This window comes from Phoca vitulina, unplaced genomic scaffold (genome assembly GCF_004348235.1).
Source record: "Phoca vitulina isolate PV1807 unplaced genomic scaffold, GSC_HSeal_1.0 scaffold56, whole genome shotgun sequence".
Classification (NCBI taxonomy): domain Eukaryota; kingdom Metazoa; phylum Chordata; class Mammalia; order Carnivora; family Phocidae; genus Phoca; species Phoca vitulina.
Window position 1 is genome coordinate 505702 of NW_022589759.1, and position 24693 is coordinate 530394.

General features: G+C 48.6%; 1 protein-coding gene across 8 annotated transcripts in view; it reads left to right on the forward strand.

Moving 5' to 3' along the window:
• ANKRD11 (ankyrin repeat domain 11) overlaps window positions 1-24693 on the forward strand; it is a 188624-nt gene that overhangs the window by 52506 nt on the left and 111425 nt on the right. For all 8 annotated transcript variants that reach the window (XM_032389919.1, XM_032389917.1, XM_032389923.1 and 5 more), the window contains exon 2: window positions 22870-22953. The gene's annotated coding sequence lies outside the window, so the exon portion shown is untranslated. The remainder of the gene's footprint in view (window positions 1-22869; window positions 22954-24693) is intronic.

A 24693-nucleotide genomic window follows, 5' to 3' on the forward strand; every position in this document is an offset into this window, starting at 1 on the left:
TATAACTGAGGAGTGCCTGCCACAGCCAGGACTGCCACTGAAGGCAAGAGGAAGCAGCCGCTTCCTTCGGAAGAGATGAGGGAAGCAGAGGCTCATGTGACCAGCTTTCATATGACACGGGACCATCATGGGGGAATGGTAACGTTTGATTGGCAGCCACCTCCTTGATGGAATTGTAGATAGATGAAGTGTGTTATGTGATGTTAGGAATGTCACAGAAGTGAGCATAAGGCCGAGTGGTGGCCTAAGGAAAGAGGGATCGCCTCAGCCCAGGGGCAGTCCTCATGTGTTCTGAGGAACGGGACTCCTGGCTTGGCTTCTGTGGGGTGCGTTAGGAGTTGACCACATGGACAGACTCCGTGGACAGAATGGTACCTAAGTGTGCAAGGGGGCACGGGTTGAACAGTGTGGGGAAGAGGACAGTGTGAGGGACTGACTGTTCAGGAGGTGTGGTGGGTGCTGGAGAGAGGGTGAGGCTGGGTGCCTCATTGGGCACTGAGGACGGTAGAGAGGACTGAGAGGTAATTGCAGGATAATTCTCGTAGTATGTGTTGGTTGGCATGTAACAGGTGAAAATGTACAACTTGTTTGGCGGTACACGGTGTAGAAAGGAGAGCCTGGCAGAGACGGCTGGTGAGGCTCCCACAGTAGATGGGAGGTGACGGGCTTGGTTGGGAGGGTTGGCCCCAGGCAGGAAGAACACAGTCCACACAGTCCCGGGAAGGTGTGGGCTAAGCCGTGGAGGATGGCTGAGGGCCTGCATGCCGCTTGTTTAGGGGAGGGGGAGGAGAAGAGGCGGCCCCTGGGACCCAGTGTGGAGTGCGAGCTCTGAGAACTCTTGAGTGTCCGGAGGGAGAGGAGCTACACGAAGCTCCTGGGATTTGGGGCCCCCGCTTTGCCCGCGCCGTGGTCTGCAGCTCAGTGTGAGGTTTCTCAGGTCCTGTTGGTGGCCTTCAGAAATGCTGGCTCAGCTGGCAACATGCGGGGGATCGCACGGGAGTCCAGACCAGGGAGTTGGTGGGCTTGCTGGTGAGGGCCGCCCTTAGGCGGTGCTGTCTACTGAAGTGCAGTGAGGGGGCGCGTCAGAAGGACGTGAGCTGTTTGTTGGCAGTGGGTGGAGACGGGGGCTGAAGGCGGGGAGGTCACTGGAGTTGGGCACGGAGGTTTGTGTCTGGACAGCTGGACGTGCCCTTCATGTGGAGATAGCGCAGCCGAGCTAGGGGAGAAGGAGGGTGACTCTTGTGGTGTCCTCGTCGGTGGGGCCTGGCCTGTGGGCCGGGCCTCGTATTGGGTACTCCCATGCTTTGCTCCCCTGAAGCCTTAACTAGGACCCAGTCCGGGGGAGAGGCTGCCTCCTCCCTTCACCCCTTCCCCAGGTGCGGAGAGGCAGCTGAGCAAGAGCCCCGAGGCTGGCGGGCTGGCTGGGACCGCTGAGGGCGGGGGGCGCCTGGCAGGCGAGTGCACAGCGGAGCTGGGCAGAGGAAAGCAGTGGGCGTGGGCAACGGCCCCTGGACTCTCGAGTGGAGGGAGAAGCTGACCACGTGGAGGTGGGTGGGTGCTCGGTGGGTGCCGTTGGGCCAGGGAACTGAGTGCTGCGAGTGGTTTTACCGGTGCCACGTTTTGAGGCTTCTCCTGGTATACATACAGGGGTTCTGTCAGAAGAATTTCAGGATTTCACCTCAAAGCCCTCACGGGCCTGGCAGCCAGAGCCTCACCTCTGTTCACATTGTAAGCTTTTTCCTTATTCTCAGCACTCATGGTTTTGTCCCAAGCTTTAGGAGTCTGTTCAGAGCTTGTGTTAGCTGTTCCCTAGATCATAATATGTGCTGTACTAGCCTCCATTGGAGACCCCCAGTCTGAGAGCCACACAGATTCGGTCTGGGAAGGAATCAGCCCGTAACAGTTGCCTGCACGGAGCTGGCCTGCTTTGGGGAGGTGCAGGGGTTCTGTAAATGCACGCCTGTGCACGCTGGCCTGTGCTTGGTGTCGGAGGCCAGTGGGACTAGTGCTTGTTGCGTGGTAGGTGGATGGTGTGTGGGCTGAGTGGCCCAGGGTCCCACGGGGTTGTGGTGCTCTCTGTGTGTGCCTCTGTCAGCCTCGCCCGCTGAGGGCTTCTTTCCTTCTGAAGATTCTGCCAGGCTCCCTGCAGGCCAGGCCCTGAGGCCTTTCGTGGAGGTGCTAGCACAGAATCGAGTCTGTTGGTTGGGTCTTCATAATTGATTTCAATTTGTAAGAGTTTTAAAAGTAACCTTACGTACTAATCAGTCCCGAAGTGGCCCATAATAGTTTCATATCCACTGGCCTCATTTTATATTTCCTGCTCTCGGGAGAAGACACAGTGGCTAAAATGTGTGGGTAAAATAAATAAATAAATAAATAAAAAATAAAATGTGTGGATAACCAGTTGGCTCTTCTGTTGCTCTTGGTCGTATCGGAATTTAGCTGCAGTGCAGGGATGGACAGGCAGAGGGAGAGGGAGAAGCAGACTCCCCGCTGAACAGGGAGCCCGATGTGGGGCTCCATCCCAGGACCCTGGGACCAGGACCTGAGCCGAAGGCAGATGTTTGACCCATTTAGCCACCCAGGCGCCCCACCATTTGTGTATCTTTACATGTAAAAAGGGGTGTTCCTCATAAGTACTCTCCCTGATAAATCTATTTGTCTTGCTTGCAAAACCTGGTTGAAAGGACTTAACAGGCTTGGTGAGCCTCTGGGTGGAGAGGGTATTGCTCAAAGAATTTTCCATGATTGGCAGGCAGGTCGGGCCTGCGGCTGGCACCCTTCCACACGTGCGTGTGCGTGTGTGTGTGTTGGTGCTCATAGTGCAGGGTGGTGTTGGGGGAGGGATGCTTGTGTTGGGAGTCCGAGTACCCTGTGTTTTTCTCACCACCTCACTGGATGCCCTGGATAACAGGTACCTGTCTGTCTTTGCTGACTAAGAAAAGTCTAATTTCAAATACTTCGTGTTTGACATGAAATTTCCTGGCTTTTTTTTTTTTTTTCTCAATTTTGTGTGATCTTTTTTTCATGAAAAAAATTTTTTTTTTTTTTTTTAAAGATTTTATTTATTTGACAGAGAGAGACACAGCGAGAGAGGGAACACAAGCAGGGGGAGTGGGAGAGGGAGAAGCAGGCTTCCCGATGAGCAGAGCCTGATGCGGGGCTCGATCCCAGGACCCTGAGATCACGACCTGAGCCGAAGGCAGACGCTTAACGACTGAGCCACCCAGGCGCCCCTCCATGAAAATCTTGAACTCAGCACAGATTTCATCTTTACATAGGATGGTAATTGTACCAAGAATTAAAACTTTTTTTGTAAAATCTGATGAAGACACTGATTCCTCCCGCCCGCCACCCCCCTCAAGGGAGGGAGACAGGATTGAGGGTAAGGGCAGGGCACACAAATTCATTCACTGACAAATTCACGTTTGTCTTTCTAATGAAAGAGGCCGAGAGGCGGGCTGTTGGGGTGAAGCACTCCACAGCAGTAGCGGCACCAGCAGCCGTTGGAAGAGTGCCGGTCACGCTGGAGGCTGGCCAGGAGCGCAGGGCTGTGGTGGGAGCCGGAGGTGGGAGCCAGGGCACAGGGCCTTCGGACCCTGCTGGAAGCAGCTCAGGGAGGTCTCGCTGGGAGCATTCCTGGCGTGTGTTGGGGACCAACCTGGATGTGCCCTTTGTGTACATCTCTTCCATGAGCCACTTGAACCCTCGCTTGAAAGTGAGTCTTAGACGTGTAAAACCATTCCTGAACGACACAAGCCAGCTAGCTGAAAAATTGATTTGTTTTGGCTTAGAATCCAGAGGAATTGAGAGAGAGACAGAGATGGAGACAGACAAAAACAATGTGTCTGGAGAAGCTGTTTCTACGGAGAAGGTGACAGAATTTTCTTTACTTGGGATCACTTTCGAGCAAAACTCTGTGGAACGGAAGAACCTTAATCTCTTGTTAATAGGCAGCTTTCTGAGACAGAGCTTCCCAAGTGTGACCTAAATATGTACTACTACATCACGTCCCAAAACATAGTTTTTAATTATGCTTTGAACACTTCAGAAGACAGCGTAGAACACAGAGCGCAGTCCTTGGTGAGGAGAGTGCAGACGTCGCCTGCTGTGTTTTCCAAGGCGCCCGTGCCTGTGGGTGCCTGCCCTTTGCTGGGCTTGCTCCCTGCCTGTGTCTGTTAATGCTGATTTGGCTCCTGTCCTCGGTGGTTCCTGCACTCCCGTGTCCTAGGTCCTCATGGTGCACACCAAGGACACTTCAGAGCTGTTTGACTCTCCTCATGTTGGTGAGTTAATGCTTATTACTTTTAGAAAGTATATTTCTAGGATCTTGGTCACAGTTGATCTTGATTTTGCTTCCAATGCAAGGATTCTTACCTTTTAGACTTTTAATTTGTAGTCGTTTAACTAGAATAGATTGTTTTGAAATCTGCCAACAAATACACTGTCAGGCTCAGATCTTGGATGACTTGAGGAAAGCTTTTTACAAAGAAAACCCGGGAAGGCAGCTTTCCGTGAGTGGCTGTAATTGGCTGGCTCCGTGGGGTCACTATGGCAACACTAGGTTGCGAAGATTGCTGCATGAGGCCTGTGTTTAATTATGCAGGGTAGGTTTAATTTTTTCAATTCAGGTTTGTACATCTTTGAAACAATTTTTTTTTTTGAAGTTGATTTTTTTATGATTGCATTTGTAATTGGATGGCAGAATATATTCTGACCTTGGATTTGCAAGGTCTTAAAAAAAAGTCCGTATAATTATAGTCTGTTTCGAGAATTTCTTTAGTCTTCTCAGAATGAAAATTCATTTAAATATTTTAGGACCCCCCCCCCCGCCCCGCCCCGAGAGCTTTAGCACATGCACAGTGTAGGAAACTTATTTTTTAAAAAACTATGATCTAAAATAAACTCTTCTCCTTTTGCTTCAGCATACACAGGCACACCAAGAGTCCTGTATTAGACACATTGCAACACAGTCACAAATACGCCTCTTACTGGGCGGTGTGGATTCCTTCTCTGCTCTGGCAAGACTGGCTGGGTGCAACTCTCAGCTCTCGGAGGGGGTGTCCCCTTGTCCTGGCCCCTGCTGGATGGGGCCAGGACAGCTTCTGTAGCCCTCTTGGGGGCTTTGCCCACATGGCGGGTTGGACTTTTTTTTGGCCCTTAGTTTGTGCTTGGCATTGTCTGGTGGTTCTCTTGTCCTGATTCTACTGTTATATTTACTCCACCCCTGGGAACGTTGACATTTTATACGAATGTATTTGTAAGATGTTCATTGTTCAATAACAGCACACTGAATTCTTCGGAGGAAGCCTGTTGGTGTGAATCATTCCATTGTCCCCTTGAAGAACAGAGAGTAGAAAGAGGCAGGGAGGGTGTTGTGGGACCGAGTGCTAGAAGCGAGGGTGACTGTGTTTTAGACCTTGGTTGTGGCATGTGAGTCCTTACCTCTGCACCTCCTACTCTGTCAGTCTCCTCAGGAGAGTCAAGTCATGGGTCACGGAGTTAAAATGGTGCACTGTGGCTCAGCTCCCAGACCGAGGAGAAGCAGAATGCCATCTAACGTGGTAGTATGTTCAGAAAGCTGTGTATAGAGTGGCGTGGAGCCTTCCCTTCTGGAGGCTGGCCATCCAGTCTAGACGGTAAAAGAGTTCTGTTTGTTAGCATTTAGCTTATAGCCAGGTCCATATGTGATCATTTGGAATGGAAACATTTTACAGGGGTCTAAGGTTTACAGAGATTTGTTTAGAACACCTTTGGTCTTGCGTGTGAACTGTGTAGGTACAGAATAGAACAGGCTTTTCTTTGTTGATTGTGTGGTTATATTCACAGTCCTGGTTGCCGAGGCTCTTTCCTGTATTCTTCACTTTCATCTTAAATATCACATTGCATTTTAGATGGATTTTCTCACGCACGTGTCTAAATCCCTGTTTTACATAGAGAACTTTGTCAACTTGTTTTTTTCCTTTGGTGCAGTTTTTAGGGTATACTTGATTTTATCCCCTTTGAAGTAAAACTATTAACTTAGTGTTGGTGGCTTTTAAATTTATACACACACATATGCAGGCATACGTTGTTTAATTGTGCTTGCAGATACTGTGTTTTATAGAAATGGAAGGTTTTGGCCCCCCGGTATGGAGCAAGTCTACCAGTGCCATTTTTCTAACAGCATTTGCCCACTTGGGTCCCTGTGTCAAGTTTTGGTAATCCTCGTGATATTTCAAACTTTTTTATGGTTTTTTTCTTGTGGTGATCTGTGATCAGTGGTCTTTGATATTGCTGTTGCGATTGTTTTGGGGTACCAGAAACCGTGCCAATAGAAGACAGTGGACTTAATTGATAAATGTGTATGTTCTGACTGCCCCACCAACAGCCTCTCTCTCCCTCTCCTCAGGCCTCCCTATTTCCTGAGACAACGATTATTGAAATTAGTCCAATTAACACCTACAGTGGCCCCTAAGTGTTCAAGTAAAAGGAAGAGCCTCCCATCTCTCACTTTAAATAAAAAGCTAGAAATGACTAAGCCTAGTGAGAACGGCATGTCAAAAGACAAGATAGGCCAAAAATAAGGCCTTCTGCACCAGTGAGTCAAGTGGTGAATGCCAGGCAGAAGTTCCTGAAGGAAATTACAAGTGCCACTCCAGTGAACACACAAATGATAGGAAAGCAGAACCGCCTTATTGCTGATACGGAGAAAGTGTGAGTGGTCTGGATAGAAGCTCGAACCGACCACCACGTTCCCATAAGCCAGAGCCTAATCCACAGCAAGGCCCTGACTCTTCAGTGCCATGAAGGCTGAGGGAGGTGAGGAGGCTGCAGAAGGAGGGTTTCAAGCTAGCAGAGGCTGGTTCGAGAGGGTAAGGAAAGAAGCCGCCTCCGTGACATAAAAGCGCACGGTGACGTGGAAAGAAGTGCACGTGCTGATGGAGAAGCTGCAGCAAGTGATCCAGAAGATCCAGCGGAGATCATTGCTGAAGGTGGCTGCACTGAACAGATTTTCAATGTAGACGAGACAGACTTCTTTGGAAGAAGACGCCATCTAGGGCCGTCACAACTAGAGAGGGGAGGTCAGTGCCTGGCTGACTTCCAGCTTCAAAGGACAAGCTGGCTCTCCTGTGAGGGGCTAACGCAGCTGGTGACTTGAAGTAGAAGCCAGTGCTCATTGACTGTTCCCCAGATCCTAGGGCCTTTAGGAACTGTGCTCTGTAAAAGGAACAGTGAAGCCTGGATGACAGCACATCTGTTTACAACATGGTTTACTGAATAGTTTAAGCCCACTGTTGAGATCTACTGCTCAGGAAAAAAGGTTCCTTTCAAAAATATTACTGTTCGTTGACAACGTACCTGGTCATCCAAGAGCCCTGATGGAGACGGGCGGCAAGGTAAATGTTTTCATGGATGGCTTTGAGAGGTTGAGGACTTGAGTGGAGGAAGTAGCTGCAGATGTGGTGGAAACAGGAGAACTGAAGCAGAGCCTGAAGATGGGACTGGATTTCTGCAATGTGGTGATAAAGCTTGAATGGGTGAGCAGTTGCTTCTAATAGATGAGCAAAGAAAGTGATTTCTTGAGATGGAGTCTAGCTGGTGGAGTCGCCGTGAAGACTGTTGAAATGACAAAGGATTTGGAATATTAAATAAACTGAGTTGATAAAGCAGCAGGGTTTGAGAAGATTGACTCCATTTTTAAAAGTTCTGCAGTGGGTAAAATGTTATCAAACAGGATTGCCTGCTACAGAGAAATTGTCCGTGAAAGGAAGAGTCCGTCGACGGGTTACGATAAAACTCTGTTGTGAGGGGTGCTTGGCTGGCTCACTCGGAAGAGAGTTCAACTCTTGATCTGGCGGCCGTGAGTTTAAGCCCCACATTGCGTGTAGAGTTTACTTGAATAAATAAATATTTAAAAAATATAATCTGTTGTGATATTTACCATTGAGATGACTAGAAAAACACAGTTATTCTTGATGAGTGAAACATGAATCCTTCTGAAGAGACTGTGCCAACTTCTTTAGGACTGTGTCTTCCAAACTGTGCGTCGTGACCCATTACGTCTTGGTTAAGCAATTTTTCCCTATCCCAAGGACAGAAAGATAGCTTCCTGTGCCTTCTGAAAATTGTGTACCTTTAAGCTATCCCAAATGGGTTTTTGTGTACGGTCTGAGATAAGGAGCTGAGTGTTCATAGTTTTCCATGTGGATAACAGTCGGCCAGCCCTCATCTACTGAGTCGACTGTTCTTTGCTAGCTGACCTGCAGTGCTCCCTGTCCTGAACTAGCTCTCCTGGTGTGTCTGCACTGTGTCGGAACTCCTGAGCATGACCATCCTCTGACACTGTCACCTGTCTTCATTATAGGTTGTAACGGATTCTTACTGGTACCTAGAAATGCAGTTGACTTATGTATGTTCATTTTATGTTTTGTATCCAGGAACTTCTCTTTCTACAGATGAGAAAACTAAGAATGTATGCAGGTCATTGCCAGTGAATTCAGTGGCAGCATTAGAATTTTGGCCACGACCATCACACTCTGTGGTCTCTGGTCTTTGCTTGCCTCACGGTTGACCTTCAGGAAAATAGACGGGCCACAGCATCACGATACACTGCCGTGGCAGATTGCGGGAGGTTACAGAGGGCACAGAGGGGAAGTGAACATCCTGGAGGTGTGGAGGTGTGGCCAGGACAGGGAGTCGGGGGCCTGGTCTGAGTGTGTGAATTTGACAGGCCAGCTGGATATGCTCCCTTGAAGTGTGTCGCAGGAGTGGGATCTCATGAGAGATGCCAGATTTGAGGTACAAGATTTGGGGGGCTGTTTGCTCAGAAGTGACAGTGGCGGCTGGAGGTTAGTGGGCCACCAGGTGAGGGGTGGGGAGGAGTGAAGAGCGGGAGGAGAAGGAGGAGGTGCAGGCGGAGTGCCCAGCCTAGAGCAGGGGCCTGCAGGAGGTGCGTGGCGGCCTCTGTGGCCCTGCTGGTTGTCGCAGACGTCACAGGGAAGGAATCGGGGGTTCAAAGCAAACTGTGTTTCATTTTTTGCTGTATAATTGAAAGATTTTTTGCAGCCTTTAGCTTTTGTTCTCTGTGGTGGGTTACATAAGCACCTTCTTCAGCTCATGGAATAAGAGTTGTGTCCTGTCCCCATGCAGTTTATAAATGGGCAGTTCTTTAGAAAAAAGATTGGTCCTCTGTTTTTATTTTATTTTTTTAAAGATTTTATTTATTTATTTGACACAGATAGCAAGAGAGAGAGAGAGAGAAAGAGCACAAGCAGGGGGAGCGGCAGGCAGAGGGAGAAGCAGACTTCCTGCATGAGCAGGGAGCCTGACACGGGGCTCGATCTCAGGACTCTGGAATCATGACCTGAGCTGAAGGCAGCGGTTTAGCCAACTGAGCCACCCAGGCGCCCCTGTCCTCTGTTTTTAATTATGGGCCTCTCCTTAAGGAATCTAAGATAGTTCATATCAGTGTTTTGAAATTGGTAGCATACAGGTTGAGTTAGATTTGGGTAGGTGTTCATTTGTTTACACTGCTCCTTTCTTGCACGTCACCTTATAGGAGATTGGGGGCAAGTGCTCAGTTTACCCAGCATTACCAGCTTTCGTTTAAATGAAACTACCTTGAGCTTCCCCACTTTCCATCCCTCTCCCCTGCATCTCTTTTAAGATACGGTTGAATAAATGTACATTAAATTCAGAATTTTGTTCATTTAGAATTAGCAAGTCAGTCCACCTAAGAGCAAAACATAACTTTTTTTTTTTTTTTTAAAGGAGTACCATTGTTTGACCCTTATTTCAGGATGTCTCAATTGACAATTTGCTAATTACTTAAGATAATTATAATCATTTTATTGAAACAAATATGTGGTCGAAGTTTTCTTGTTTGCAAGTACCCTACACTTAGTTATCAGTGTTGAGAATAATTTTTTATTTTATTTCTGAAGGAAGTCTGCTTCCAGGAATACTCTGATGGTAAACCCAGAAAGAAGGCTGTGGTTGCCCCAGTGGTCATGCACGTGGATCTAAAGTTTAGTCCCTCCCTTTCAGCTTCTTTAGTTTTATACTCTTGTTGAGTGACCGTCCTGCTTTGTTCTCTCAACACCCAAGGCAGCCGTTGTTTGAGGTTGCTGTTTAATACTTGCTGTTAGAAAGCTGTCTTTTCTATTGGAATTTCTCTTGTTAATGAGGATTATCTACCAAGGAAGAAACTTGAATTTTCATGTTTTAATAGAAGAAAATTTTACTCCACTTTTCAAAATGGAGAATCTTCTCCTCTGCTTGGGGTGTCTCCTGTCAGTTTGGTGGGAGGATACGTGTGGATGTGCCAGTCTCTCTGCTTGGCAGCAAAACACCTCGTTTTAGCGGTTCAGCTGTGCTAGAACACACTTGTCCTTCTGGAACTTTGAGGAGATCTGTACATGAGGAGCATTGCTAGTGTCCTGAATTAAGCAGAGAGATTGCAGGGAGACAGACTCGTTGTTTCTTGAACTGACAAGACTGAAAGCATGCTGGTTTGTGAAGGGACGGTGAGCTGTGAGTTGGTAAGTGGACGCTGGGCTCCCAGCAGATGTCCTGTCTTGAACCCGTGCCTCCCCTGCAGCCCCTTAGCTCTTGCACACTGGTGCAGTGTTCAGGGTGGGTGGGAGCATCCCCCCCAAACCCAGGACCCTAGCAGTAGATAACTCATCACACAGTAGGTCGCCAGAATCCAGAAGATTATTGATTCTGTACCTCAGACATCATGTGTGTGGTGTGGCTGCATGAGTCTGATTTTGCCTGGTCACATTCTGCCCTTTAATAGGGAGGGGTTTGATCCTGTCCTTCAGAGCAGATCTGGGCTCAGGAGACCTCTGTCGTGGGATGTGAGGGGCAGCCCGGTTCATAGACCAGCGGCCTATGCCCTCAATGTGGTCCCGCTAACCCGTGGGCAGGCAGCCTGCTGCAGGGGGCATGGCTGGCCTCCGCACGGGGTGTGGATCCTGCTGCGGCCCTGCTACTCCTGGCTACGGGACTTCTGTGGGATCTTGTCATCTCTGTGGCCTCTTCCTCAAACGAGGCCTCTTTAACTTATGTCAGAGGGAAGGGTAGCAAGAATTCTCAAGTTTGAGGAACACTACTTTCTGGTGATTGTTTCCACAATTGCATAATTGGGCGTTTGGGTCGGAGAGTGAGACTAGATCAGTGATTATTTATTAGATTTGCTGGGGAAGCATTTCACAAAAATAACAGTTTTATTGTCCTCACCCCCAGAGACATAGACTGAAGCGTCTCTGGGGGGTGGAGACACGTAGGAGACAAGTCACGGGTGATTGAAATCTTTGAGGCTCCGCAGATGTCTCCTGTGGAGCCCCATTGTGCCTTGGGTGCCTGTTTGCCTGTTTGCAGCTTGGGCCATTTGTTTCCATCTAGTGGGTTGGAAGGGACAGCGGGGGGTCTTAAAATTCCGGGAAGCTTCTGCGTTTGGAGGCCAGCTCCCGTGTGGGTCTCTCCCCGCTGGCTCTGGGGTTTGAGAAAAGAACCAGGGAGCATCACTGCCCCGTACTCATCCTGTACGTTTATGTGGCTCTTTCCCAAGTTTGGCTCTTCCTCTGCAGTCCTTGTGGGCTGAGCACCTGCCCTCCCCGTTCGTCCGTGTCTCTCTCCCTCACTGCTCCTTGAGGGGGCTCTGAACTTGAGAGCTTAATCTTGCTTGAATTGGGACTAGTGAGCTATGTTTCTTTTCCATTTGGTAATAATATATTTTGAAAGCTTTGTAGGTGGTAGTAAGGTGGAGGAAAAAAGTCGTTTGTAACTTGGCACACACAGATGTTTCTGCGCCGTCGGGAATTGGTAACTCTGGAAAGGAGAAAATGGACACTTACAGACGTGAACTAATTTGTAGGTGCTGCAGAATCAGAGAACTCTGAGGGACCAGGTGAGTCAAGATGAATTACCTGGGGGTCAGGAGGTGGCCTGGCATGGGAGCTCAGGGGGAGCTTATAGTGAAATGTTCTTGGTGGAGAAGCCGTCTTCCTTTCTGTCTTCTAATTTCTAATGGGAGTTTGTCTGTAAACTACATGTATTGGAGGTGAATTTTCATTGTGTCAAAGAATGTGTGTGAGCTGGCTGGAAGGGGCACAGATTCTCAGAGGCAAAGGGTGGAGGCTCGTGGTGGCCACGCTTCCCTGTGAGGTAGCCTGGCTTCCAGGCTTGCCAGTGCAGCCGTGGGTTACGAGTCTTGATACCTCTGAGTGCAGGGTTTCCTCTGCACTGGGTCTTGGGTTTGGGTGTATGCCGTGTGACCTGGGTCTAGTGTTGGGCTCTGAGGGACTTGAATGGTAGTGCTGCAGCGTGAGTGGGAGGGGCACTTGGGGAAGGTTTCCTGGGGATGGCAGCCTGCTCTGAAAATCTGGACAGCACCTGTCCATTGTAGGAAAGCTGGAGAATCCTGGCAGCGTAAGGAAGTCAGGACTAAGGTGCGATGCTGAAGGATGAACACGCACTTGCCCAGGCAGGCACAGAGGAGAGGAGGGAGCCTCCCCTGAGTGAAACACTCTGTTTTCCAGAAACTGGAAGAAGTTGGAGATTGCTGAGGAGGCAGCCCAGGACAGCATCATTCAGAGTCTGTGCTCCTGTGGCTCTCTGTTAGGGGTTGCCGTGCTGATGGGTCGTGAGGTCAGCTTGGCAGGAGGCACCCACTTTAAAAACCAGCCAACACCAGCAGCCAGCCTAGGATGTACTGGAAAACACTGCGGTGCTTTGCACAGAGGAAGGGCAGTTTTGTTTTGTGAAGCCTTTCCTTCAGTTGTGTATTTGTATGTATGTGTGTCTTGCATCATAATGTAAAATGTTTCTTATTCTGGGTTTGAAATTTGAACACTAACATATTCCTTGTTAGCCCAGTGACAGCACCCCCCCCCCCCCCCCCCCCCACCCCATAGGCGTGAGAGAGGTGAATCAGGCATGCCAAGTTCACTTCTTAGCAATGTGGGCAATGAGTTGGTTGTTCGGTTGGAGGTAGAGATAATGAAGTTGTCATGATAATATAAGTGAAGAAATAATGGAGAGACTGCTCATTTAGGAGTTAGGGCAGTTAGGGAGGAGAGTGTGTTTAGAAGCTGGAATTAACAGAACTTGTCAGGTGGCTTTTGATCACAAGAGAGGGGGACAGCAGGTTTCCGGCCTGGAGGATTGTCTAGACACTGGTACTCCAAACCAGGGCATAAAGCACAGCAGTCACAGTCGATTTGGGGGGCCCCTCTGCATGGTGTGTGTGCCTGCCTGTGGGCGTGTCCCTGACATGGTTGGACTTGGTGAGTCCACTGGGGAGCTCTGAGTTGGAGAAACGGAAGGGATCTAACAGCATGGTTATTAAAGCCATGGAGGCAGATGGGATTGCCCGGAGAGAGCATGAAGGAAATGACATTTAAGGAGCAACTGGAGGAGGGGGATCTAGCTTGTGGAACAAAGTGGTAGTACAGTTAACAGGAGAAGCCGAGGCCATACGAGGGAGCCCTGGGGAAGGGGGTGAGTGGTAGGGCGAAGCTGCCGAGAGGCCGGGTGGGGTGAGCGTCAGCTACGTTCCGGTGTAGATGGAGGATGACTGGGGCCTGCCCTGGACGTTTGACGTATGGGTTACGTCCTCAGAAGTGCCAGCATTATGTCAGTGTTTCAGGTTGTTGGGGGCTCTCTCCAGGAGCTGTGAGTGCACGGGAGGGTACGTGGTGTGGGTGACAGCTCTAGAGCCTGAGTTTGATCCTAATTTTGAGGCATAGGATTCAACCTTTAGAACCTGGTTTCTTACCAAAAGAATGGAGGTGGTGCTGTTACGGGAGGGTTGTCATGAGGGTTAGTGGGGTGCTGGGAGGACACGGCACAGGTCAGCAGTGGGCTTCCATCCTGCGCCAGAACCCTTCCAGACACGGGGATGCGTCAGAGCGCACACAGACAGTGCGTACGTGCCACTCTCCTGTCAGGTCACCTGCACTCGGGCCAGCTTGCTTTTCTTCCTCTTCTTCACCTTTGCTACTGGAGAATTGTGTAAACAATTCCTAATGTGGAAGCAGCCTCGGAGTGGGAGTTCCTGGGATTGGAGATTGTGTTGAAGTTAACTCGAGGGACGGAGCTGGATGTGAACTCTGCTGTCCAGGAAGGCTTTGCTGAGAGCCTCGGATGGGGCTTTGGAGGACTGGCTGGCGTGCGGCTTCTCACTCCTCTTCCTCTTTCTCACCTGCTCCAAGCAGGTGCTGGGGCTCCATTTGTGATTGGAGAGAAAGTAGAGGTGGAGGGGCACCACAGACGATCGTTACGACTTCCAGATAGAAGTTGGAAAAGATAACATATAAAGAGTAAACTCCCCTTTGTTTCTCTTAGGAAAGCAGTGTAATTGGTTCTGGTGATGTTCCTTTCATTCCGGGGGCTGGGCAAAACACTGCTTCAGGATGGGGGACACCCCCCGCAGGGCTGGCTGGGGTAGGGCCGCAGTGCCGAGCATCTGTTAGTAAGTCATCATTACTCAAAACAGGACACACCCAGCCGAACACTGTAACATCCGAGCTGAGAATTGCCTGCTTCTGCTTCAGTTCGGTTCTGGTTCTGCCATGCACAAGTCCCTCCTCACCGCCCTGCCCCGCCTCTTTACAGTGTTTCTTTGCATTTTAGAGGTTAAACTGTACAAAGTATTGCTATGGGTTCATATTCTCAATGAAAGGAGTACGTTTAGGGAAAAGGGTGTATTGTTATTTATTTAAGATTTTATTTTTAAGTAATCTCTATACCCAACGTGGTGCTTGAACTCAGAACCCCCTAGATCAAGAGTGGCATGCTCCACTGTTTGATCCAGCCAGGCGCCCCAATAGGGGTGTATTCTTTTTTTTTTTTTTTTTTTGAAGAATTTATTTATTTGAGAGAGAGGGAATGAGAGAGAGAGCACATGAGAGAGGGGAGGGCCAGGGAGAAGCAGAGTCCCCACTGAGCAGGGAGCCCGATGCGGGACTCGATCCTGGGACTTCAGGATCATGACCTGAGCTAAAGGCAGTCGCTTAACCAACTGAGCCACCCAGGCCGCCGGAAAGGGGTGTATTCTTAAAGGAAACAATGTTATGTTGCACACTGAGGAATCTTAAACTTTTAGAACTAAATTGGTTTAGGGATTCTCAAATCTTAATCTTTGTCAGAGAGAGAGACGGAGAGAGAGAGCACAGGCAGGGGGAGCAGCAGAGGGAGAGGGAGAAGCAGGCTCCCCGTGGAGCAGGGAGCCCGATGCGGGGCTCCATCCCAGGACTCTGAGATCATGACCTGAGCCGAAGGCAGACACCCAACCAACTGAGCCACCCAGGTGTTGCAAAAAAAGCACCTTTGTAGGAAAAAAAACCTGGAAAACTTTGATAGTTCTGTGAGTTGCAGTAGATGGGATGTTTACAAGAAAGCATTTGTAATTCCGTCAGAATCTGGTGATGTCTTTGGGGAGTGCTGCCATCTTAACGATATTAAGGCCTGCAGTCATGAACATGGGATTTTTTCCACTAATGCAGGTCTTCTTGAGTTTCTTTCAGCAGTGTGTTGTAGTTTTCAGTGTGCAAGTCTTCCACCTCTTTGGTTGCATGTATCCCTAAGTAACTTAATTCTTTCTGATGCTGTTGTACACGGCGTTGCTTTCTTCATTTCCTTTTCAGATTTTTCATTGCTAGTGCACAGAAATACAACTGATTTTTGTATATTGATCTTATATCCTGCAGCCTTGCTGTGCAGTGCTCATTTATTTGCTCTAATAGTGTTTTGTATATTTTTTGGGTTTTATATTCCTTTTTCAAGGTGAGTTTTGTAGCTGGACAGCCCCGTTTAGTTCAAGCTTTTGCTGTGTCGGGTGGAGGGTGGCTTTGGGTTTCCTGTCTGTGTCCCTGGTGTGCTTGGTTCATTGCTTGTGTTAAGCTCTGTCACTGCCAGTCTTGCTGTCTTACGTGGGTTCCAGGGGTGGGACTAGAGAGCACTTGCCTGGAATGAGGGGAGCTCTATCTGATTCTGAGGTCTTGTTTCACAGAAGGCAGGCTGGTACCCAGTATCCTGTAGTCTGTCCTCAGGTTGTTCATTTTGTAGGAATAGAGCAGGTAAGTGTTGTGAGAGATCCGATTGTTTTGTTGGAGCTTCACACCAAGGAAGTGAAACAGTCACGCCCTGATTTCTGTTACCTTTGTATTTCCAGTGCCCATGATCCCATCATAAAATGGTGAGGTCAGCAGTGAACTCCAGAAGACGGGGCAGATAACAGGCTATTCATGTTTCTTTTGAGTTTTGCCTTTAGGGTATGATGCTGGTTTGGAATTCTATGGGTTTGCTAAGAGCCGGAGATGCTGGTACTACTTCCTGACTTAGACCCTCAGAAAAGTTGTCTTATGTCCTTGTTAATCATGATGTCAATGTGTGTGCACGTGTGCGCGCATGCATCATCTTGAAGGGTGGGTAGGGAGTCAGGGTGCTGGGGGGCCTGTGGACTTGATCTTGAAAGTCAGTGCTGGGGGCACCTGGGTGGCTCAGTTGGTTAAGTGTCTGCCTTTGGCTCAGGTCATGATCTCAGGGTCCTGGGATCAAGCCCGGTGTCAGGCTCCCTGCTCAGCCGGAGTCTGCTGCTCCCTCCCTCTCTCTCTGTCTCTCTCCCCGCTCGTTCTCTCTCTCTCTCTCTCTCTCTCAAATAAATAAAACCTTAAAAAAAGAAAAGAAAAGAAAGAAAGCACTGGGTGATGGTTGGTGGAGTCTGGATTACTCCTCCGGGGAAGAGACAGCGGGTTTGGCCCAGCCCTGTCCACTTCCTGTGGTTGTGAGGGGCCTGTTCTCACAGTGTGCTCCTAGTCACTTTCTTGAGTTTGATTTCACACCTTTATCCTCCTGATTTTCGAGAATTGCCCAGTTTCTGTTCTACAGAGTTTCCCTTTTCTGATTTTCTTTATGGCTATGTATCTGTTTATTTAAAAAACTCATTTTCTGTCATTTCCTTGGATTTGGCAGTGTGAGCGTGACACTGTTCTCCCTGGACCTTGGTGAGCTGAGATGTGCTGTTGATTCCTGCTTGCACAGTTGTCCAGAAGGGAGGATGCGTGTGCCAAACCACCTGTTTTGTTCTCATTCTGCGTTGATTCACTTTGCACTTTCTTCTGGTAAGGGGTGTAAAGAGAATTGTCTTGGAACATTGAGTTTTCTGTTTCTTGCTTGCTTTGTTCTGCAGTGGAAAGGAAGCATCTGACCTGAAGAGAGAAGCTGAATGATGGACATTCCTTTTCCTTTTCCTTGTGGCGTCTTGGCCAACCTTACCTTATATCTGCCGTCTGCTAGGTGCCTTCATTCCCTTGAGTTGGCTCTCACTACAAATCCAACAAAGAAAGCAGTAACAAATAGCACCTATCCTAAAACAGAAAAGCCCAATAGTCCCCCTGCTTGTTCCCTGGCAGTCTGTCAAGGCCAGGCTGATAGCCCCGACCTGAGATGGCAGGTGGCGCCTGGCCCCACAGCAGAGTGAGGCGTGGGACTTGTGCAGCTCTGGCCACCATCAGGGGAGGGGTGTTGGTAGCTTGTGTGTAGGTAGAATTCAGTTTGTTCTGTTTGCCATGAAGGAGAACTTTAAAATAGGTGAGGCCAGATCTGAGGGTTCAGTGTCCTACTTAAGTTCTCCAAGGTTACATTTTGAGATTTTTTTGGTAAAGACTTTATTTATGTATTAGAGAGAGAGAGAGTGCGAGCACGGGTGGGGGGAGGGGCAGAGGGATGAGCAGACTTCCTGCTGAGCAGGGAGCCCAATGCGGGTCTCCATCCCAGGACCCCAAGATCATGACCTGAGCTGAAGTCATACGCTTAACTGACTGAGCCACCCCAGCACTGCCATTTTAAGATTTTTCAACCTGTAAGGAGAACTCCATGTGCCTTGTAGTTCATGTGTCCAGCTTCAAGGACAGTGACTGGCTCTGGAGCCGGCCAGCCTGGGTTGGAGTGCCGGCCCCACCACTTCATGTGGGACCCCTCGCAGGGCCTCAGACCTCTTATCTATAGAATGGGGATAATAAGGATCCCTACCTTAGGGAGTTGTTGTGAGAATTAAGTGAGTTAATATTAGGTCAGACCATATGAAATTGCCAATACTAGACTCTTTAAAAATTGAGATCATTGTAGATTCACATGCTGTGAGAAATAATATAGAGAGTTCCCTTGTACACTTTGCCCCGTTTCTTCACCGGTAACATTTTCAAAACTGGAGTCTAACATCACAGCCAGGATCTTGACAGAGACACAGCCCCCAGGTCTGAGACGCCCCAGTTCTCCTTGTGCAGTGTTCTTGCGTGTCTGGGTGCCTGATGCTCTCCCTTTGTAGCCACACCTGTCTTCTTCTGCCTTGTCTTCTCACCGTTGTCCCCAAGCCTGCCAACCACTGATCTGTCCTTCCCTTGTACAGTTTTGTCACAGGAGAATGTCCCGTAAACGGAGCCGTGTGAACGTAACCCGTGGGGCGTGTCTGTCTGCTCCACGTTGGTTCCCAACAGTCTGTCCAGACTGTTACCGCGTCAGTAGCTCTTTCCTTCTCATTGCTGCATGCCTTTCTGTGGTGTACGTGGGCCACGCGTTAGCCCTTCACCCGGTGAAGGACATCTGGGCTGATTCCGGATTTTGGCAGTTAGGAATGCTGTGAACACTTGGTGGAGACGCTGTTGGGCTGTGTTTGGCCTGCAGAGACGGCAGTCCCAAGCAGCTCGGTCTGGTCCCTGGAGGGCACTCGCGCTCTGCACTATGAGTGCTGCGGGACACGGCCTGTCTGCCCAGACACACGCCCTTGCCATCTCTGCAAATGCGTTTGAACCTGCCTGAAAAGTGTCTACTTGCCTGGAAGGCCATCGCGCCACGCGGGTCCCATGGACCCGCCCATGCTGCTCTGCTCACGGCCCTTCCCGGGAGGAGCGCCGCCGCTGATCTCTGCAAAGCGAGAAAGGAAGAGACGCAAACCCACCCAGGCCTGCAGGTCTTTGGGGGTGCGCAGCACCCAGGACTCTGGTGTATGTGGAGTGCTGCTCTGCCCTGGTCTGAAGATGGCCTCTCCCGTTCAGCCTGATCTCTGCTCCTGAGAACTGCAGGTCTGCACACGGTGGCTGATGCTGTTGAATCCTGCAGGCTAAGGCCTGTGCAGTAAGACCAGGCTTTTGTAATTTGGATTCCTAGGCATTTAGGACATTTGGAAAGGCGGTAAAGAGAGGGGAATAAAGGAGCCTTGGGCAATGTGCAGTACTTTAAATCCAGAGTGAAAGTAATTTGAAGGAAGGCTGTATGGGGCCAACTGAAGATACCATGATTAGTTGCTAGTGGTTGGATTTTATCAACATAGGTTTAAAAAAAATCCATCATCTTATGCTGATCAGAAACTATGGTTAGCAACTATAGGTCTTTGATTAATAAAAATTGAAGCGAATTAAATACAGTTGTAAAAGTAAAATCTTCCAAAACTTGGGGTTACCTTGGAAGAGAGAAGGATGACTCTTCATTAGTAATTTTGGACTCTTTTTCCCCAAAATAATAATAAAGTCTGTCCAGGGTCCTTACAAGTTAGGACTCTGTGCTGGGACAGCGTGATATAGTCACTGGTTCTTCATAGAGATCCTGTCTCTCGTCCTGTAGCAGAGAAAGGAAGGCCGGCCAGTGTGATGCAGAAGCAAGAGGAGGTCGGCTTAACGGGAATATCACAGTATTTCTTGGAAGGTTTTTTTTTTTTTTTTTTGGCTCTAAAATACTATATATTTATTTATATTTAAATTTATTTATTTACATTTAAATTCTAGTTAACATACAGTGTACTATTAGTTTCAGGTGTAGAGTTCAGTGATTTATTACTCCATACATCACCCGGTGCTCCTTAGAGCCAGGTGCTCTCCTTCATCCCCATTGCGTGTCCCCCATTCCCCCTACCTCCCCTCTGGTGACCATTGGTGCGTTCTTTATAGTTAAGAGTCTGATTCTTGGTTTGCCTCCCTCTCTGTTTCCTCCCCCCCGCCCCCACGATTGTTTGTTCTGTTTCTTAAATTCCACATATGAGTGAAATTGCATGGTGTTTGTCTTTCTCTGACATATTTCACTTAGCGTAATACCCTCGAGTTCCATCCGTGTCATTGCAAATGGCAAGATTTCTTTTTTTTTTTTTTTTTGAAGATTTTATTAGAGACAGCAAGAGATTGCATGAGCGGGGGGAAGGGTCAGAGGGAGACCCCTGCTGAGCAGAGAGCCCGATGCAGGACTTGATCCCAGGACCCTGGGATCATGACCTGAGCCGAAGGCAGACGCTTAACTGACTGAGCCACCCAGGCACTCTGTGAGATTTCATTCTTTTTTTGGTAGCTTTTTAAAAAGCTTTTTCTGTACCCCTGATGTAGTACCCAGCTCATTATAGGCATTAGTGAGATATGAGAGACTAGAAAGATAAATTTAAAATCTTGCACTGCTCCACTATTCAGAGATAACCACCATTAATGTTAAAAGTATTTCCTAATTTTTCTCAAAAATCTGTGTCATTTTTCTTACACAGATTGTACGAATCAAACTTCATCGGCACTTGTGATTATTGTCTTGTCCATGTTGCCAGTCCCATAGGTGGGAACATCTTCCCATTGCTTTAGATGGATTCTTGGTGAGGCTGCCTGTGAGGGTGGCCTTGCCCTTAGACGTGGGTGGGCAGCTGCCCCATCTGTTGAATGCTTTCTCCGCCTCTCCTGGTCACCCTTCAGCTGTGTTGGACACTGGCTTTTCATGTCTCCATGGTCTTCGTCTGTACTCTGTCTTCACCCATCTCTTTATTTCTGGGCTGGGAATGTGCTCTTTGAACTGCTGTAGCCATAAACCTACAGTAAAAGGTGTGGTCCGGTGCGTTTCTGTCTGAAAATGTAGCTTGATGATTGCATTGGTGGTGGTAGTTGCCATGTGAACGTGTATGCCACATGAAGCTTTTTCATATCTTAGAACATTGCTTCAGTGTGTATGCCCCAGAAATGAGGTTAGTCTGTCAAAAGGCATAAATATTTTGGAGGCTCTTAATTTGTATTGTCTTCCAGAAATAACTGGGTTAATTACTAAAGTGTTTTCCATTAGAATGAAAAGACCTTTAGACCAGGATTTGGGAGACCTGAGTTCTCCTTCCGACTTGCCTTTAATTCCTTGCATGACTGTAGACAACTAAACCTGATTTGGTTTCCTTATTTGTCAAATAGCAGTTGGATTTACAGCACTGGTTCTCTGCCTAGATGATTTTGCCCTTCAGGGGACTGAGGACAGTGTCTGGAGGCGTTCTGGTTGTGCCAGCCTGGGGGGAGGGTGCTGCTGGCATCTGGTGGGCCCAGCGTCTGGGCTGCCGTGCAGCGTCCTCCTCCGGTGCCCGGGACACAGAGGATGATGTAGCCCTCAGTGTCAGTGCTGCTGAGCTTGAGAAACCTTGGATTAAGGAAACCTCAAGTTTTCTTCAGAGTTGTAATGGTAGATATTATTATTTGCTGTATTCCTAGTGTAGACATTCATCGTGCATTCTGTATTGTTCTGTTACTGTCTTTATAAGAAAGTTGAAAAGCGGGGCGCCTGGGTGGCTCAGTCGTTAAGCGTCTGCCTTCAGCTCAGGTCACGGTCCCAGGGTCCTGGGATCGAGCCCCACAAGGGGCTCCCTGCTCGGCGGGAGGCCTGCTTCTCCCTCTCCTACTCCCCCTGCTTGTGTTCCCTCTCTCACTGTGTCTCTCTGTCAAATAAATAAATAAAATCTTAGAAAAAGAAAAAAGAAAATTGAAAAGCTTAATCACATACTTGTTGCTTTTCAATAAAACCAAATATTGTTTATTGGAAGCTGCTTTTCCATGTTGTGTTTAATAGTCCTTGGGTCCTAGCTTTGGAAAATCCTGTACAGGAATATAGGGACAGAAGAACCTTGCTCCATCTTTGCAAACACCCACCCACCTGTAAGCACAGGTCAGGAGAGATGGTTGGCAGCCTGAGTGTGGACTGGGGGAATCCTGCTTCCTACGGATACCGTGTTTGAGAGCCTTTCTCCCTGCCTCCTGTCCACGGGTGTGACTGCCTTACACACTCCATACTTGTGATGTGTTTGGAGATGGAAGAGACTCTGATGTTTTAATGGGGTTGTGGGAAAAGGGTCGTGAACAGATGGTGTTTTTTTCTTGTTGCTGTTCCTGGCTTGTTTTACTCTTGAAGATCTCAGAGCTCTCCTAGGAGGTAATACTGTGTTAGTCTGTTTTCTTCATGACACTGTGCTGTAGTCTCCCCTTTTCTTACTGGCAAGGCCACAGTGCTCACTTGATTTATTTGCTAAGGTGGGAAGCTCCAGGAGGAGGCTGAGCACGGGGTTGGGGGGGCGGTGTGTGCTGCACCGAGAGGCCAAGAGAGGCGGGTCACTGGGGAGAGTTTACGTCTTCTTCTTCTTAGTGTGACAGGACATCCGTAGAGGATGCAAAATGCGTAACTTTGACAAGAGCTTAAGAATTGTGAGATTCCTGTTGAATTCCGTGTGAGAAGAAAAGTCTGAAAGACCCTTCGAGGTCTCAGTCCTGAAGCCTCATCTCCAGGGAGACCGATGGGCCCACCAAGTGTTCTTTCCTTAACCTGGCCTTTCTGGGTGCTGTTTTCCAGGAAAAATTACTGAGAACAGAAATTCCCATTTGGGTAAGTGCCGTAAAGGAAATCATCAGGTGTGAGCCCCTTTCATGGGCTTTTTCTCCCTTTATAACCCAAATCAGCCAAACACAGATCTCAACACCTTTTTTGTTGTTTCGAGTTGAGTGAAATGAAGGAAGGTAGTGTAGAAGAAATGGTTGGTCCAAGTGGGGAGACTGAGATTGGACAAAGCACTGGGGTAGAAATACAGGAGCTAATTGTGCTCTCTCGTTTCAGAATGTGCACAGCCGTGCTCTGGGACGCGCCTCAGGGGACGTAACAGACGGTCTTCATCAGCATCAACTTTCAGCTATGGAATCGGTAAATATTTTATTGCACTGCCGCCGTTCATCACTTTGTTATTTTCACTGCTTTGTGAAAAGGGGTCAGAAGATAACGCTAGACCCCCACGTTGGCTCTCGTGGGCTTGACGGGGCTGGCCGAGTGTCGTGGGTGCCGTTCTGGGCGTCTCTTGGATGTGGGTGAGGCAGAGCAGTGGTGGTGAGCTGTGGGCGGCGTCCCAGGCTGTTCAACCTCTTTGTCTGATTGGCTCATCATCGAGGAGTCTGGAGACCACCAGGACCCAGTACTGACTACTTTGTTCTGTGCTCTGTGCACACAGAGAAGAGCTTTTCTGGTCTGAGAATTGTCCTCCTCTGGGGGAGGCAGCGGAGGCCTGGCTGTGCTCTGGTCCCGTGTCCTATGTGTCTGGGCAGCTACTCGGGCGATTCTTGGGACTTTGGTTGGTGGGTAAGGAAGGGATCTTTTGCTAGCTTGCCTGATTGTGTGCTTCCTTCTGGGAATTACTGGCAAATTTTGTGAGAGGAGGGCCAGCTGCTTCCTTAAGGACCCTGGTCTCAGGCCTCAGCAAGCACCTGTTGCCCTAGGACAAAGTCCCCTCCTTGGGGGATGTGTCCGCACTGGCCGGCAGTTTATCTCCTCCGATAAGTACATTGATGACGGTACAAGAGAAAACTCTTGATTCATTTTAGTTTTTCGTATCTTGGCCAGGCATTAGTGTTTCAAAGTAGACAGTCCAGAGATGTATTATCCACTGTTTTGTTATTCCTAGCAGACATGAAAGCAGCCTCTCCTGCTGCTTCCTTGGTTGAGTGTCCTTAATCTGACAGAACCTGTCCTTTATCTCAGCCATCACAGAGTCAGGCCACTTGGAAGTTTCCTGGCAGTCTCTTTGGGAATGACGATAAGGTTTGACGGAACAGGAATCTTAGATGTCTCTGACAGTCGGCCTCCAGTAGTCTTCTCTTAATCTGCGGGATGGTTAGTGGTTAGAAGGACGTGTTGGTGATGAGGTGGGGTCATGGCAGGCTTTGTAGCGCCCTGGAAGTGCCCTCCAGCGTGGTTGTCCAGGATGTTTGTATGGATTCAACTTGGTTGTCTCAGGCAGTGGGGCGGCCATGGAGAGACTAGGTCCAGAAGAGAAGGACGCCGTGCAGTCAGAGGGGGAGCCAAACCCACTCCCACCAGGAGGCCGAGCTCTGCGTTTGTTTGGAAACTAATATTGGTCTTAGTCTATACTGAGGAAAAAGAAAATGCTGCCTAAAGTAGGTTCTTAGTAAGTATTTGGTGATTCAAAATAATGTATTTCCTGCTTAAAACAAGTTACTAGTGACTCTTTGCCGGCAGATTCTTGGGTTGGCCCAGTTGGTCTGGTGGATTGAGAGCAATAGGTGCTGCATTAATCTTTAGGTTTTCTAACATAGGAAGCACTTGCTTTTTTGACCATATCACAAAAATATCCCAAGGTATCTCATGCCATTTATCAGTTTTGTGAAACATAAATACTAGTCTTTTTAAAAATTGGGGCGCTTGGGTGGCTGAGTCGGTGAACCGTCTGCCTTCAGCTCAGGTCGTGGTCTCAGGGTCCTGGGATCGAGCTCCGCATCGGGCTCCCTGCTCAGCGGGAAGCCTGCTTCTCCCTCTCCCACTCCCCCTGCTTGTGTTCCCTCTCTCGCTGTGTCTCTTTCTGTCAAATAAATAAATAAAATCTTAAAAATAAAAAATAAAAAATAGTGTTTGGATTGACTAAAGATAAAGGTT